The sequence below is a fragment of the Ursus maritimus genome, unplaced genomic scaffold (assembly GCF_017311325.1).
Source record: "Ursus maritimus isolate PB19 unplaced genomic scaffold, ASM1731132v1 scaffold_32, whole genome shotgun sequence".
NCBI classification, from domain to species: domain Eukaryota; kingdom Metazoa; phylum Chordata; class Mammalia; order Carnivora; family Ursidae; genus Ursus; species Ursus maritimus.
Window position 1 is genome coordinate 24,746,009 of NW_024425786.1, and position 15,265 is coordinate 24,761,273.

Consider the following 15,265-nt stretch of genomic DNA (forward strand, 5'->3'; position numbering starts at 1 on the left):
CTAATTTAAGAGGATAACGAGTAAACAAGGAGCATCTTTCTGGATCATCGACGTGAAGATTTAGGGAAAATATTTTTTATTAAAGCAAGCAAGGATATGTCCTGTAATCTGTATAGAATACAACCTTTGCATAAGACGTAAAGATAAGCTCTAGAGAATGCCCTGCTTGCTTAGGGCAAGTTCAAGATTTCCTTTTCACTTTCTTATGGAGTGCTTGGGGGGGGGGGAGGTTTAGAAAGCCCTGACCGGCTACTGTCAGACCCAAGGAGTAGTCTCCATTCAGCAAACATTTCCGGAGTGCTATATTTGTGTGTGTGTGTGTGTGTGTGTGTGTGTGTGTGTGTGTCGGGGGGGATAGGGAGGGTGGAGCAGGGGAGAGGAGAGAGTAATAGGAGACCTTATCTTCTATGCCAGATGGAGAGGGGATAAGGGATTTCTAGGTAGAGGGGACAGCCAGAGCAAAAGCACAGAGGCGTGAAAGGGGAGGGCACTTGGAGGGAAGTGCAAGTAGTTCTGCGCTGTCGGGGGTGGGGTGGGGTGGGGAAGGCAAGGCGTGGAGGGTGTTGTGGGTCACTGTAAAAGATTTCCTCAAGGCGCTGGGCTTTCAAGTGGAGGAATGACTTGGTCTGGTGTGGGTTTCAGGAAGTGAGGGAGATGCTCATTATACCATCTGTAAGGTGGAAGCAGGGATCCTTTCTGGTATGTCTGCATATGTGCAGTGCTTGTATATTACAGCCAAGTAGCCGAATAACAGCGGCAAAGACGTCGGCTGCGGAAGAGAGACTGGCCCCAGTTAGTCACTGTTGTCATCGTGCCTGCAGGAGACCTGAACTGGGGCCGAGACCCTGGGGAAGGAGAGAAGGCTAGGGTATTGACGGTACAGACACTATGGAATTTAGTAATGGGCTGGATATGGGGGTGAGAGAGACATTGAACACGGCTCCCCAGTTTCTGCCTTCTCCAGACATGTTTTCACCGCAATGTAAGAAACAGTTCAAAGTTTACTCCTCTGCTGTTTCTGTACTCTCCACATAATGACCTGGTCCCGTGTCACCATCATTGCCAGAAACAAGATGGTAACTCATGCCACAACCCTTCCTCCACTTTTTCTTACGGTCAGAGCCTGATTTTGTTCAGGGGAGTCCCTTCCCCATGTGACCAAGGGAAGGCTGGCCTCAGCCCAGCCTCGGAGTAAGTCCCCTTCCGGTTCACGTCCATTGGGGTGGTTGCATTCTTCTTGCTGGTGATAGTTTGGGGCTGGACATGTGATATAGGTCCGGCCTGAAAAACCTAGAGGTCAAACCTCTGGTGGGGAAGTGACTTCCGCTAAGGATCTCTTCCCTTTCAAAAACTCTGGCCCCCTTCCCCGATCGTGGATGTGTTTGGTGGTCGTGTTTGAAGCTGCAGCAGCTAACTTGCTCCCAGTCTGAGGATGCAGCCAACGCATGGCTGAGGCTGGAAGAGACGTAGGGAAGAAGGGCTGCCGTTCTGACGCAGAGCCTAGACTTTTGGGCATAGGAGGTGGTCCACCTTATTGCTTAAGCAAGTTTAATAGTGGTGTGCTGTCACTTGGCAACCAAAAGAATCCCAAAGAACACACTGATAGGCATCCCCAATATATTTTTTTTGTAAGGAGGGGAGGGTCTAAATTATTGAAGCATTTGAAAAGAAATGAAAAAAAGGCTTGATGCTGGATGGACGGGCTTCATTTATTCAACATGTCATCTCTCCTCCTCTTCTGTAGCAAAATAGAATATAGCCGGCCAAATGGCTGGTCTGCTAGAGACCGCACTTCCTAGTTGCTCTCGATGCTGAGTGTGGCTTTGTGACTAAGTCCTTTCTAATAGAACGTAAATAGAAACAGTCCTTAAGGCATTGGGCTTGTGCTCTGCCATGCTCCATTTCCTCTTCCCTCGAGTTGGAACACAGATGTGCCAGGGACCCAGCTTCAATAATGCTTCAAAGGGGCTGAGAGAGCAAAGATAGGGAAGGAACCTGAGTTCTGAATGATGACATGGAGCGAAATCACCCACCCACATGGACTAGAGAAAGAGAAATAAACGTCCATCTTCGGTAAGCCATTGTATTTTGGGTCTCTTTCTTGCAGCAGCTTGGTGCGCCCCGTGCTATCCCACTGCTGTTTTTAGAAGAAGCTCTGTTACTGTTATGCTCTTGTCTGAATCCTTTCAAATGGCTAAGCGCCCCTTGCTCCGGAGCCCCAACCCCTTCTCAAGTGTATGGAATATGATTTTCTCTGGCTGTCAGTCAGTCTCTTGACCTTTTGCAGTGTCTTCTGCTTTTAGTCTTTTTACCTTCTACCGGTCCTTCTGCAGACCTTACACCATCTCGGCTAAGACGCAGAACACGGCACTCACTCAAACTGCAGATGATAGTTAAGTTTGGCAAGGCATTGCTCTTTCGGGATCATTGTTTCCCCAGCTCTGTGTGGTCAAGGGGTCTGAACTGAGACAGGGAGGTCCCAACCACAGTGCATGCTGACTGCTTCCATCCATACTGTAAAAAATTATTTCAGGAATTTTTTTCTGAAAACCATCCAAGAGATCTTGTTGAGTGGAAAACACACACACAGAGACACTCAGACACAGACACACAGTCACCCTACGCACTCAGGCATTACCGGCCTAGCAGAGATCTGCAGAACTCTGCAGCAGTTCCAACAGTGTTTCGTGGGCTAGGATTACAGAGGGGACATGGTGCGTATAGCCCTGTTTATTATTTAATTTTATAATCAGAAAAAATAAAGACACAAACATCATTATTCATGGATTCCGTATTTACAAATTCACCTAGCTGTAAATTTTTTTTTCTTTAGAGAGGGGTAGAGAGAGAGAGAGAGAGCAGGGGAAGAGGGAGAGAGAGAACCTTAAGCAGGCTACATACCCAGTTTAGAACCAGCCACAGGGCTCTATCTCACCACCCCGAGATCATGACCTGAACCGAAACCAAGAGGATGCTTACCCGACTGAGCCACCCCAGGTGCCCTTCACCTACTTGTGAATCTGTTTGTAATCAATGCTTGAGGAACGCCCGCTGTCACGCAAGGATCCACGCCTGCACCGAGTCGGGAAAATTCAGCCCAATGTACATGTTTCCAGGTGAGGCCCAATGAAGCATCGCTCTGCCGCGTTTCCGTCCTCATCCTGTAAACAAGTGTCTTTTTCATGGTCTATTCAGTGCCACGTTTTTCTCATTTGGGGGCTTTTTTTTTTTTTTTTTGGTCATGTTGTGTTTAAATGGGCCCCCCAGGGTAGCATGAAGAGCTGTCTACTTCTTAAGCGCAGGGAGGCTGGGGTTAGCCTCAGGGAGAACACACGTGGGGCAGACAAGCTTCGTTCTGGCGTGACTTATGGTGCCTTGGCCATGGGTTCAATGCTAATGACTCAACAATATATATTAGATAAGGTGTCTTTAAACAGAAATACACATAAAACAAGGTTATGTATTGATTGGTTGTTGAACGTGTGGCCAGAGGCTCACAGGAGCGCTGTATTTCCTCCAGGGGCAATGATTCAGTATTCCCTTCTCAGTCTTTGTGCAACTTTATGGAATGGAGCTACTGTGAGTAACGAGTGGACTGTACTTAAAATTGTTATCATATCCGACAGCATCCACCACCACAAGGTACCAACAGCCATCCAGGGTCCCCGGGCTCAGGTTTGCTCCGAAGGGGAGGGGCAGGAAGGATCACTGACTGAGCGGGTCCTGTGTGCCGGGACCTGTGCTCCGTGCTTTGTGGTCTGGTTTTATTTAACCCTCACAACTACCCCCCAGGCTTGCTGTTTTTCTCCCCATTTGCAGATAAGGACCCTGGAGCTCAGCAGGGTGACTGACTCGCCTAGTGCCAGACCAAGGAGGAGGCATGGGCTTCTCTACCCCGAGCTGCTGGAGAAGATTCCACGGTGGGCAGCCTGGAGCAGCTGGTCCAGATCTGGGCCCTCAGCTCCATCCAGGGGTCGCCATCCCTCCCCGTTCCAAACCTATGCCTGTCTCCTCAAGCCCCATGGACACACCCTTGCTCCTTTCCGTGTGGGGGACCTTGCCTCTGCCTCCATGAAGAAAGGAAACCCCCCTCTCCGGGGGGCAGGGGAGGGGGGGGACTTCTCAACTTCCAGTCCCCTTCCACCTATCAACTTCACTACAGAAAGACCTCAAGTCCTTTGTGAAATGAGGCAGGGTGTGATATAAACACATGGATGAAGTCAATGGGTTTTTAACTTTATTCACCCTCACTTCCTTTCCTCGAGCCCGAGGGTGAAGTGTGCCTTCTGTTCCGAATGAATTCCTCCGCCTGGGCCCGGGTCTAATCCCCTCAGACCTCCTCTGGGACCCTAGTCCTTCAATGATCCCCCTCCACTGTCTTTGTGTTTCCTCTCTCAGCACTGGCTCCTTTCCCTCAGCCTGTGAGCATGCTCCCGCTTCTGCAAACAGCCCCTCTTCTCTGGCTCCCACCTCGTTTCTTGCCTCTCCCCACCCCAGCCTTTTGAAAGCGTCCCCTGCACCCCGCCCCCCACTGCGGCTCATCAACCCCGGCAGCCTGGCTCCGCTCCCTGCCACTCACTGGAGTCACTAATAATCTCCTAATTGCCAATTAAAGAGAGCTGCTAATACACGGTCGCTGCGGCAGATACACAAAATACAGAAAAAAACTAAAAGGAAACTTGAAATATTCATGATTGCACCACCCAGGAAGAACCATTGTCAATACCTGTTTATATCCTTATAGACCTTTTCACGTTATACGTGCTCGGGCGCACACACGTGCACACACACACGCGCGTGTGCACACGCAAGGGAGGAGGAGGAGGCAGGGTGAGAGAGGGAGAGGGAGAGAGATTAAAAAAAAAAATACAAATGAGTTCACTCTCTAAATCATTGCTTCTCAAAGCGTCGTCCTTGAACCTCACGTGACTTAGCAGAGGTTATCCCAAGAGCTGACCTTGGGATAAGGAGCCGAGTGAAAATAGTTTCTTTGGGAAGTGTAAGCAACACTACTGGCTGGGAAAGTGATCCAGGGAAGGGGAGGCAGCGCCATAAGCCTGCAGTGCTAAGCCAGCTAGCACAGAGGGCAACGGAAGATTTACCGTGCCCTCTGGGAGAAGTGTTCTCCCCCTACCCCCGGAGAACTAGGATCTCTAGTCTAACAGAGCCTAAGGGTTTGGGGTAGAAAGCATACGTTTACCAAGCAGGACATTGAGAGCCACTTCCTTTGTCCCTGCCCTGTATATTCCCCGGAGCAGGGACATAGCATGTACGGGATGGCTGTTGGCTCAAGGTATAGAAATAGACCTTCAGGTGGCACATGAACAGTATCTTCCAGCTCACGCCTTAGTTAGCCCTTCAAGTGATCATTCCGACATCTTTTAGCATGCTTGCTTCTGGTCGATATGGTACATAACAGCACCAGTGGATAATAGGGTCATGTGCTCCCCTCCTCCATGGTCATGGTGGGGGAATCCCGTGATGATAAATTAGACATTCCGGGAACCCTCGGAGCATAACGCTAGCCATGACATTGGGGACGAAGAAGGCAGACGCGTAGAAATCTCATGAAGTCACAGAAGAGTCATGGCCCCTCTGCGACCGTGGGGTTCACTGTAATGAACCGGACGCCGTGTGGCTGGGTGCTGTCCTTGAGGGGTGGAAAGACATCAAGAGTGCCCAGCAATCTTGCTCTAAGAGGCTGGACCCTTAGTAGCAGTAGTACCTGGATCCGCTGTAGTGAGAGAGAGCCGGTGCTGTCGGGCCACGCACGGCTTCCATCCTTGCCACCACGGCCTCTCAGCTCACAGACCCATGGTGCATGTTCCCAGGTGGCTGAGGTGAGAGGACCACTCGTTTGGATCATAGATGAATCATCGTGTCTACCTGGTGTTCAGTGTCTCCTCTGGTAGACATCGAAATGAGAGAAACTCATACATTTTGTATCTTCTCTCAGAGGTCAGTACTCAGGGTTCTTCTCCAGACTTCCTGAGTTTCCATTTTTCAGTGTTGCCCTTTGGAGTTTCCTGATGAGCCAGCCAAAGCGCTCACCACTGCCTGGAGTCCTTTTCTCAGGCCACTACCCCTTTGCAACCAAGTCGAAGCACCTGCTTGAGTTCTGCCTCCTGGGACAATCTCCCCTTTCCACTGTCCTGCAGGATACCCCTGGGTGGGGCTGCAGTGCAGCAAAAGTTCTGTTTTGCTTTTTGGTCTCCTACCAGCCTATTGTGCTGACCTGCCCATAAACCAGGCCCACGTCGCATCCTCCCCTGCGGCTCGTCCTGAGGAATCCCCCACAAGGTATAGCTGTGAGCAGAGGGAGAGGCTTCAGTGGGAAAAAACAACAACAACAAAAAACAGTGACAGCAGGGGGTCTGGCCTGCTTGTGTAATTCATTTGTGACTTTGGGGTCTGCTCAGGCCTGGTCTTGAATGTCCCATTTCCCATCCCGTGACAGTTTGCTGTTGCAATTGTCTGACTGATGACGTGGTGGATCTGACAGCCCCAACTTAAAATGGGAAGCTCTGGCCACACGGTCAGTTGGTCTCCCACGGTCATTGCTCAGTCTCTATTAGAGCCCAGTAGCAGGGGCGCCTGGGTGGCTCCGTCCGTGGGGCATCTGCCTTCGGCTCAGGTCATGATCCCAGAGTCCCGAGATCGAGCCCTGCTTCGGGCGCCCTGCTCACCGGGGAGTCTGCTTCTCCCTCTCCCTCTGCCCCTTCCTCCTGCTTGTGCTCTTTCTCTCTTCAATCAATCAATCAATCAATCTTTTAAAAAAAGGAACCCAGTAGCACGCCAGGTGTTGGTTTTCAAATACGGACGAGGGGCGCCTGGGTGGCACAGCGGTTAAGCGTCTGCCTTCGGCTCAGGGCGTGATCCCGGCGTTATGGGATCGAGCCCCACATCAGGCTCTTCCGCTATGAGCCTGCTTCTTCCTCTCCCACTCCCCCTGCTTGTGTTCCCTCTCTCGCTGGCTGTCTCTATGTCTGTCGAATAAATAAATAAAACCTTTAAAAAAAAAAAAAAGGAGGGACTTGACTCAAAGTCACGGTAGATAGGAGAATGCTTTAAAAAACAAACAAACAAACAAATACGGAAGAAAGCACGTTCTTGCTCCAGGTTCCTAGAGGTTTGCACTGAAGCCTCCTACGGGGCTTGCCGAGGCTCCATATGTGTCCTTACCCAACTCTGAATACTGCTATCAGCACCGCATCGGAGAAATGGTTTGGAGCAGTATTCCCACATGAGATATATGTTGTCTCCAAAACCCGGAGGTCCACCAAGTGCCTCTTTCTTGGTGGTAAGAGATACAAGGTACACTTACTTATCTATTACTTTGGAGGGGATGTCTCCGCATGTCCTGGATCACTGACCCCCTGAAACTTTTACTGTTGTATCTGATCCCTGAATCTTGGTATTTCCCACCCTCTTGCACATGCACCTGGGAGGGCATCCAGGGGACTTACCACTTCCTCTTCCCCAGGTCTGATTCATATGATCTCATTCACGCAGTCCTTCTCAGAACCTGTATGAAGTTCTGAGGACGGGCAGAACAGAGGAGGAGAGTTCACATAGCCCTGGGGCACAACCCTGAATGTATACAGCTGTCATTCCAAGTGAATGCAAATTGTTTCTGATCTTCCTTCCTGAAAATGATGGGGGTGGGGAAGGAAAATGGATTTTCCAGGGCAGTTGCTCTATACCAAGTGCCAGAGGTTACCCTGGGGTGTTTTAGTAAAGTCAGCACATCCGGCCCAGAAACTACGATTGAGTCTACTGCGGAGTCTATGGTAATACACCATCACCCCCCATGGTTGTTGGTTTTGTTTTAATTTTTGTTTTTGCAGTGGCTAATCTGAATTGAATGAGAATACTGTGGGGACTACTACTCCTACATTCTTTAAATCTCTGAGGGCAGTGCTAACCTCTGCCATTCACCACAGAATGCAAATTAACTAACTTGTCTGGGGGGTATATATGCAATTTCAGGTGTCTCCACTTGACCTTCCTACGGTTATGGATCTTTCTGTATGGATTAAGAAACCAATGTGGGGGGGGCACCTGGGAGGCTCAGTCTTTAAGCGTCTGCCTTCGGCTCGGGGCGTGATCCCAGGGTCTTGGGATCCAGCCCCACATCGGGCTCCCTGCTCCGCTGGGAGCCTGCTTCTTCCTCTCCCACTCCCCCTGCTTGTGTTCCCTCTCTCACTGGCTGTCTCTCTCTCTGTCAAATAAATGAATAAAATCTTAAAAAAAAAAAAAAAAAAAGAGAAACCAATGTGAGGTTTCTACCAGCTACTAAGTTTATTCTTCCCAATTTTCAGGGATGGGGAAATGATCACAGGAGGGTCTGCAGACCCAACGGACCCGCTGTGAGATGGGCTTCGGCCACACTCCATTTGTCCTCTTGTTTCCAAATCTCTATTTTAACAGGAGGGCCGCAGTGGCATTTTGGATGCCCTGGTATTAGTGTCAGCCCAGACTCTGTATCCAAAAACCATGGAAATATCTGGGTATTCTTCACTCCCCAGTATACAGTTACTTTGGATAAATGGTCATAGGTCCCTTTGGGGAAAGAGTGGGGAAATCAGTTCTGCATGTACTTACTTGGCATTGCACGGTCCTTTCTCAAAGCAACCAAGTGTTTCCTTAAAACAATGGGCCCTTGGTCTAAGGAGCAGCTTCAGCATGGGAAATGGGTAAGAGATAGCAATTTTCCATTGTGATGGCTCACATCAGCCTTCAGATTACATGCTCTTGATATGTTTTGATTGTATGGGTCAATAATACCACAGTTGGTTGTCCATTGATCTCACCCTTTGGAACTCCAGGGTCTAATAGCTATTCCTCAGATCTTTGGGGGTAAGGGCCCCTTGGTAGGCTCTCCACCCACCTTGCCTCAGATGGTTAAGTGCTGCCACCTGGCCAGTCCTGTTGTCACCATGAACACACACTGGCGAGTCCAGTCACATAGCAGCCTCCCTTTGCAAGAGGGTGGGAAATACCAAGATTCAGGGATCAGATACAACAGTAAAAGTTTCAGGGGGCCAGTGATCCAGGACATGCGGAGACGTCCACTGAGCTTAGAAAGAACCACTACCACTGAGCCGCTCCATGATGCCAACACCCCTTTCACAGCTCATTTCTTATGTCTCCAGGGAAAGGAGCATATGGGGAACATACTCAGCTGGAGGGTCCTTTAGTTTTTGCTAATACGTTTCTTCTAGTGGGTGCCACCCCTGTGAGCCGTTCTGCTGATTCTCCAGTTCTCGTAGTTCGCGCATTTCCACGTTGTTCATTGGAGCTGTTCTTTCTGTCACTTGTTGAGCTAGTGCCCCTTAGCACCAAAGCCACCCTTCCATACGCTGCTGTTCAGGGCTAGAGCCTGGACTCAGAAAATCACATTTCAGGATCAGCAGTGGCTCCTGGTTAGGTCCTGCCCTCAAGGAGTGCAGGAGGGAGTTGACTGCAGGCTGAAGCAGACAGGAGGGACGCATTCTTCCTATTGGTTTCCTGGGGGCTTCCTGTGTCCCCCAGTAAAGCTTCCTCGCCCTGCATCAGCAGTGCCCTCCCTTAGGGGCGGCTGAATCCAGTCTGCGGGTTTTCCCAGCACTCGCGTGCCCCTCCTCAGACCTCTGAGTTTCAGTTTCTCGGAACCCCTCCTCGAAACTTTTCAATTTCGGTAACTTTACCCTCTTACCTTATTTCACCAGCCCCGGGCATGGCATCTGCTCCTGCAATTGCTACTTGTGATAACTTAGTGCTCTGTTTACCTTCTCACTTACCTAGTTAATAGCATTATACCTACTTCACTGATACTATACATTCCATTCACTCTATTTAAATTAGTGCTGTGGTTTCTGTCTCCTGATTGGACCTTGATCTTTTTTTTTCTCCCTTAAGTTTCAGAGAGCCATCCCAGCTCCAGGTGCCCTTGGCAGGAGGATAGATCCAGAGGCCGGGAGACTATCTCCCTATCAACAAACTCTTCCCCAATACGGCCCTCGATCCCCTTCCCCTCCCATTAACCCCCTCAACATCCATCCCCAGGCATGTTCTCCAGATTTCTTTTGGCACCTGTTAGCCAGATCCTGTGGTTCTTTTCATAAAAATCCCATTTCTCCAGGGAGCGGTAATGCTTCCTCAGTGGTGTCATGCTGACACCTGGTCCTCATGGATTGGCCTAGAAGTCACAAGAGGTCTTGAAAAGGGCAAGTATGCTCTTGCAAGTTGTCTGCCTTAGGCGATGCTTCTGTCATAGAGGTTTTCTGGCTTTCATGCCATGCCCTAGACTGGTAGTTGGCTTGTTTGAGCTCATCATTTTCTTCTTTCGTCACATCAATGGGACTTATCAGCCAGCAAACGCCACCATTTCTTTTAGTTCCCATCAGCCCCACACCTCCCAAATGCTGGAGAGACCGTATACATCATTATATCCCCTTACCCTTGCAGACCAGCCCCCACATCACAACAAGTGAGAGTTCTCATAAGGGTAGTTTTACCTGTCAAGGTCTACCAACAACGGGGTCTTGTTGCCATGGACCGGCGAGGGATCCCGTTCTAGAACTCTGTCCTAAGGACCTGTTTCTGAACACCACTTCTGGTACAAGCTGTCCTGGCTCAGGAGACCTTGTGACAAGGACTCGAGCTGAATTCGCTTATTTGGGGAAGCATCCACTACCCTGAGAGAGAAGTGGGAAGTGGGGAGAGAAAGCAAAGCATCCAAGAAGAGCACACTGTTAAGCCCAGCCACCGCAGCAGCTTCTCAGGGCTTGCTTATCCCAGCAGGGGAACTCCGGACAACGGTGCAAATCATTATAACCCCCGAGGGGTGAGGGAGCTGGGGTGCGAGTCACTGCTTGGGGGCAGATGCTAGCAGTTGGTGGTTGGCAGGAAAGGCCCAGGGGATACGGTGGGGGGCTGACGGCACCTGCAACAAACCTGCATCTACTTCTGACTACAGGGACTCCCGGGTGGGAGAAAGTGGGAAGAAGGGTACGTGCGACTTCTCTGCGGCTTCCTGAGGATCGATACGTATTTCAAAATAAAAAGTTAAAAAAAATAGGTAGGAGGACCAAGGAAACCAATCATATGGAAATATAGTTAACAGAATATAAACCCTTAATGTGGGTTCTTGGGCTTCTTCCAGCGAGCACGGCGTACTGCAGTGAGGACGGAAGCCCTTTTCAGCTCCCACTCTACATGGAAATGATGGACAAACTATCTATACTTAAATATCTACGCCAGCACAAAATCTGTAGGTAGGAAGGATCACCTGGGAGTAACTGCAGTCCCAGCCTGCACTAATGTGGGTGCGGCGACTGTTTGCGTGAATGATGCAACGGGGGTGGTGGCAGCCGGGGGAAACCCTGCCAAGAAATGAAAATAACTTTTGTCAGTGGAACTCGTGAAACTAATGGAGCTTCTCGTGAAGCTCCCCATGGCACTTCTCCGCGATCTGGGGCACAGGGGACTTCCACAGAAAACGACTCCCATGAGCAAAACATTACAAAATATGAGAAGGGAGAGACCTCCAGGAGACAAGGTCAGGAGACAAGGTCAGAAGACGAAACAGCTTGGGGAATTCACATGCCTTATTAGTGAGGCAGGGACTTCAAAGTAAGGGTGGAGCTGGGAGTGCAAGGGGTTCATTGAGCGGTGATGCCTGCAGAGGAGAAAGGGGGTGGGCAGGGAGAACCTCAGCTGCGACGCAGATTGGACAAAGTCTCAGCTAACCCAAAGGGCAATGACAGAGCAAACCGAGCCCCTTAGAAGAGTTCCAGGTTGAGTAGAAGTAGCAGGAGGGGAGCCTGGCTGGCCCAGTCGGTTGAGCATCTGACTCTTGATTTCAGCTCAGGTCATGATCTTGGGGTCATGAGATCGAGCCCCTCGTTGGGCTCCGCGCTCAGTAGGGTGTCTGCTTCTATCCCTCTCCCCTCCCCCCCATTCATGCTCTCTCTCTAAAATAAATAAATAAGTCTTAAAAAAAAAAGGAAAGAAAGAAAGAAAGAAAGAAAGAAAGAAAGAAAGAAAGAAAGAAAGAAAGAAATGCCAAGACTCTAGCACCCCATTCATCACCACTTGCGGTCTGCTAGCCTGGAAGCTGAGGCCGGAAGCTGAGGCGGACCCCAAAGGCACAAAGCCCAAGGTTGTCAGCTAGCTGCACTCCCTCGGGCTGAATGGCAAGTTTGTATCGAAGGGAGATGTGAGTGGTGCACAGGCGGAAAACTCGGGTCAGAGAACAATTGCAAAGTATGCTTCAGAAAGATACACTGAAGACCAGAAGGCATGGAGCAGGCATAGCAGCTTATGGCAAAAGAAACAAAGAGAGTAGAAATGAACTTTTGAAAAGTAGAGAGGCATAGGCTGGAGAAGGAATCGGTTAAGTCAAATTGATCTGAAGGAACCACCCAGAATGCAGCCCCGGGGAGCAGCACAAAAGGAGGAAAGTAGGATGGACGGTGTGGAACGTGAGCAGAGAGCTCAGGCTCTGAAGCCACCCACCTGGGATGGAGTTTGAGCTCGGCTGCTTACCAAGAGTGAGGTCCCCGGCACGTTTGTAAAGCTCTCTGGGTCTCTGTTTTCTCATCTATAAAATGGAAGTGTCCTTGTCCCTACCTCACGCTGCTGCTATTAGGATTAAATGAGTATAGTTCTTATCAACACGTTATAGTCCTTCTGTCCCATCATAAGGGCTCAATAAATATCAGCTAATCTGAGAGAGGAATGGAAAATATGAAAGATAAATTAAAAGTCATGATGGAGAAAATGAGAGGTTCCACCATTTATCCTAGAAAATAGGAAGCAAGCAGCATTTGCAGAATTAATGATGGAGAATTTTGTAAACATGGAGAAAAAATGAGCCCCTAAACTGAAAAACACTGAGCTCTGAGGAGGATGTACAAATTCCATTCCTGGACAGGTTGCAGAGAAATAAAAACACAATAAAGGAAAAAAAAAATCTGAAAAGCTACCAGAGAGGAAACAGATTATCTACCAGTGAAAGACATTCTGCCTGAAGCCAATTTCTCATCAGTACCAGTAGATGCCAAAGGAATAATAGCTTCAGAGTGATCAGAAAAACAATTAGAATCTTCCATTCAGCTAACCCGCATCGAAGGGTGAATGTGAGAGAGATTTTCAGATAACACGGACTGAGAGATAAGGCAATCTGATCTCAGACATTTGTTCAAGGAATTTATGAAGGATGGGCTTTGGCAGGAAGAAATCAAACTCGGAAGGGAAAGACTTCTCTCTCAGCCGAGCTGGATTAACAAGAGCCAGATGTACCCTCCTATCTGGAACAACTGACACCTGGACAAAATGCATGGGACAGTGGTTCCCAAGGCGTCAGACAGCCAGTAAAAAAGGGCAGTGATCCCTCGAGATGGGAAACAGAGGAGGTGAGCCCTGCAATTTTTCCAGCTTATCACCTGGAGAAGGTTTCCAGGCCACAGAGCAGGGAGGGGGAACCTAGGCAGCCCCGGAGGCCTTCCTAAAATAAGGAGACCGCTGGGAGTCCAAGCAGGTCAAAGTAGTGAAAGTTTGCAGGACAAAGTAGCAGAGGAGAGAGCCGTACCGCCCTGGGTACTGATCAGCGCACGCACAAGGGGATATGACCCAAGGCTGGGAAAAGCACCGCCCAGAAGGATTAGAGGGAAATATTCTCAGAGCTCACACATAGCCAGGGATAATGCCATTCCCACCAGCTAGAGTGGAAAACATAGCTCTTGGGGCATTGAGTAGAATATTTCTATATACTGGCAGCCGGTCATCAGAAATTAAAAACATGATTTACGGTAGCATAAAATGTATGGAATACTTAGGGATAAATCAGACAAAAGATGAGCAAGACCTGCACCCCGAACGCTACAAAGCCTTGCTAAGAGACATGAAAGAAGGACCTAAATAAATGGGAAGATACACCGTGTTTTTAGATCAGAGGATCAATATTGTTATGACGTCAATTCTCCCAAAATTCATCCATGGGTTCAACAGAATCCTAATGAAGCCCCCAGCAGGCATGTGTGTGTGTGTGTGTGTGTGTGTGTGTGTGTAGAAATTGACAAGCCGGTTCTAAGATTTATATAAAAATTCAGAGGCCCTAAAATGGCAAAAACAACTTTGGGAAAAAAAGAGCAAATTTGAAGGACTTCTAGTACTTGACTTCAAGATTATGATAAAGTTCCAGTAAGCAGGAGAGTTTGGCATTGGCTGCAAGAAAGACAGATCAATGGGACAGAAAAGAGAGTCCAGAAATAGATCCACACTTAGTCGATTGTTTTTTGAAAAGACGTGAAGACGATTCAGTTGAGAAAGGATAATCTTTTCAAGGATTAGTACTGGAGCAATTAGATATCCATAGACAAAACACAAAACCAAAGATAGGACTTGAAATGAATCACAGGCTTAAATGTACAACGGAGAACTATAAAACTTTCAACAGAAAACATAGAAGAAATTCTTTGCTGGCTTTGGTTTAGGCAAAGATTTCTTGGCTACAATACAGAAATTTTTAGAAATTGGATACAATGCACAAGAGAAAAATGGGTAAATTGGATTTCGTCAAAATTAAGAGAAATCTGTTCTTTGAAAGACACTGTTACAAAAATGGAAAGACAAGCCACAGACCGGCAGAAAATATTTGCAAATCCCTTATACCCAGAATATAAAGGACCTTGAAAACTCAGTAATAAGAAAATGGGCAGCTCCCCTCCCCCACAAATAGGCGAAAGATTTGCACAGATCCTTCACCCAAGAAGATATGCGGATGACAAGCATATGAAAAGACGTTCGACATCATTCGTCATCATTAAAACGCCAATGAAAACCACAGGAAGACGCTACTTTGCACCTACGGTATGGCTAAGACCTCGCCAAGTGTTGGCAACGATGTGAAGGAATGAAACCTTTCTTACATTGCTGGTAGAAATGTCAAGCATACGGGGGCGCCTGGGTGGCTCAGTCGTTAAGCGTCTGCCTTCGGCTCAGGGCGTGATCCCGGCGTTCTGGGATCGAGCCCACATCAGGCTCCTCCGCTGGGAGCCTGCTTCTTCCTCTCCCACTCCCTCTGCCTGTGTTCCCTCTCTCGCTGGCTGTCTCTCTCTCTGTCAAGCAAATAAATAAAATCTTAAAAAAAAAAAAAAAGAGAAATGTCAAGCATACAACCATTTTGGAAAAACAGTTGAGCAGTTTCTCATAAAGTTAAACACATACCCACCGTACAACCCAGCCATTCCCCTCCCAGATGCTCCAGGGAAAAGAAAGC

General features: G+C 48.7%; 1 long non-coding RNA gene across 1 annotated transcript; it reads left to right on the top strand.

The window, feature by feature from the left end:
• The first annotated feature begins 1,794 nt into the window (after window positions 1-1,794).
• LOC103666423 lies at window positions 1,795-4,840 on the top strand. The gene is made up of 4 exons (XR_569494.2): window positions 1,795-2,073; window positions 2,945-3,116; window positions 3,521-3,642; window positions 3,820-4,840. It is a non-coding gene; the product is annotated as an uncharacterized LOC103666423 (long non-coding RNA).
• Window positions 4,841-15,265: the final 10,425 nt, after the last annotated feature.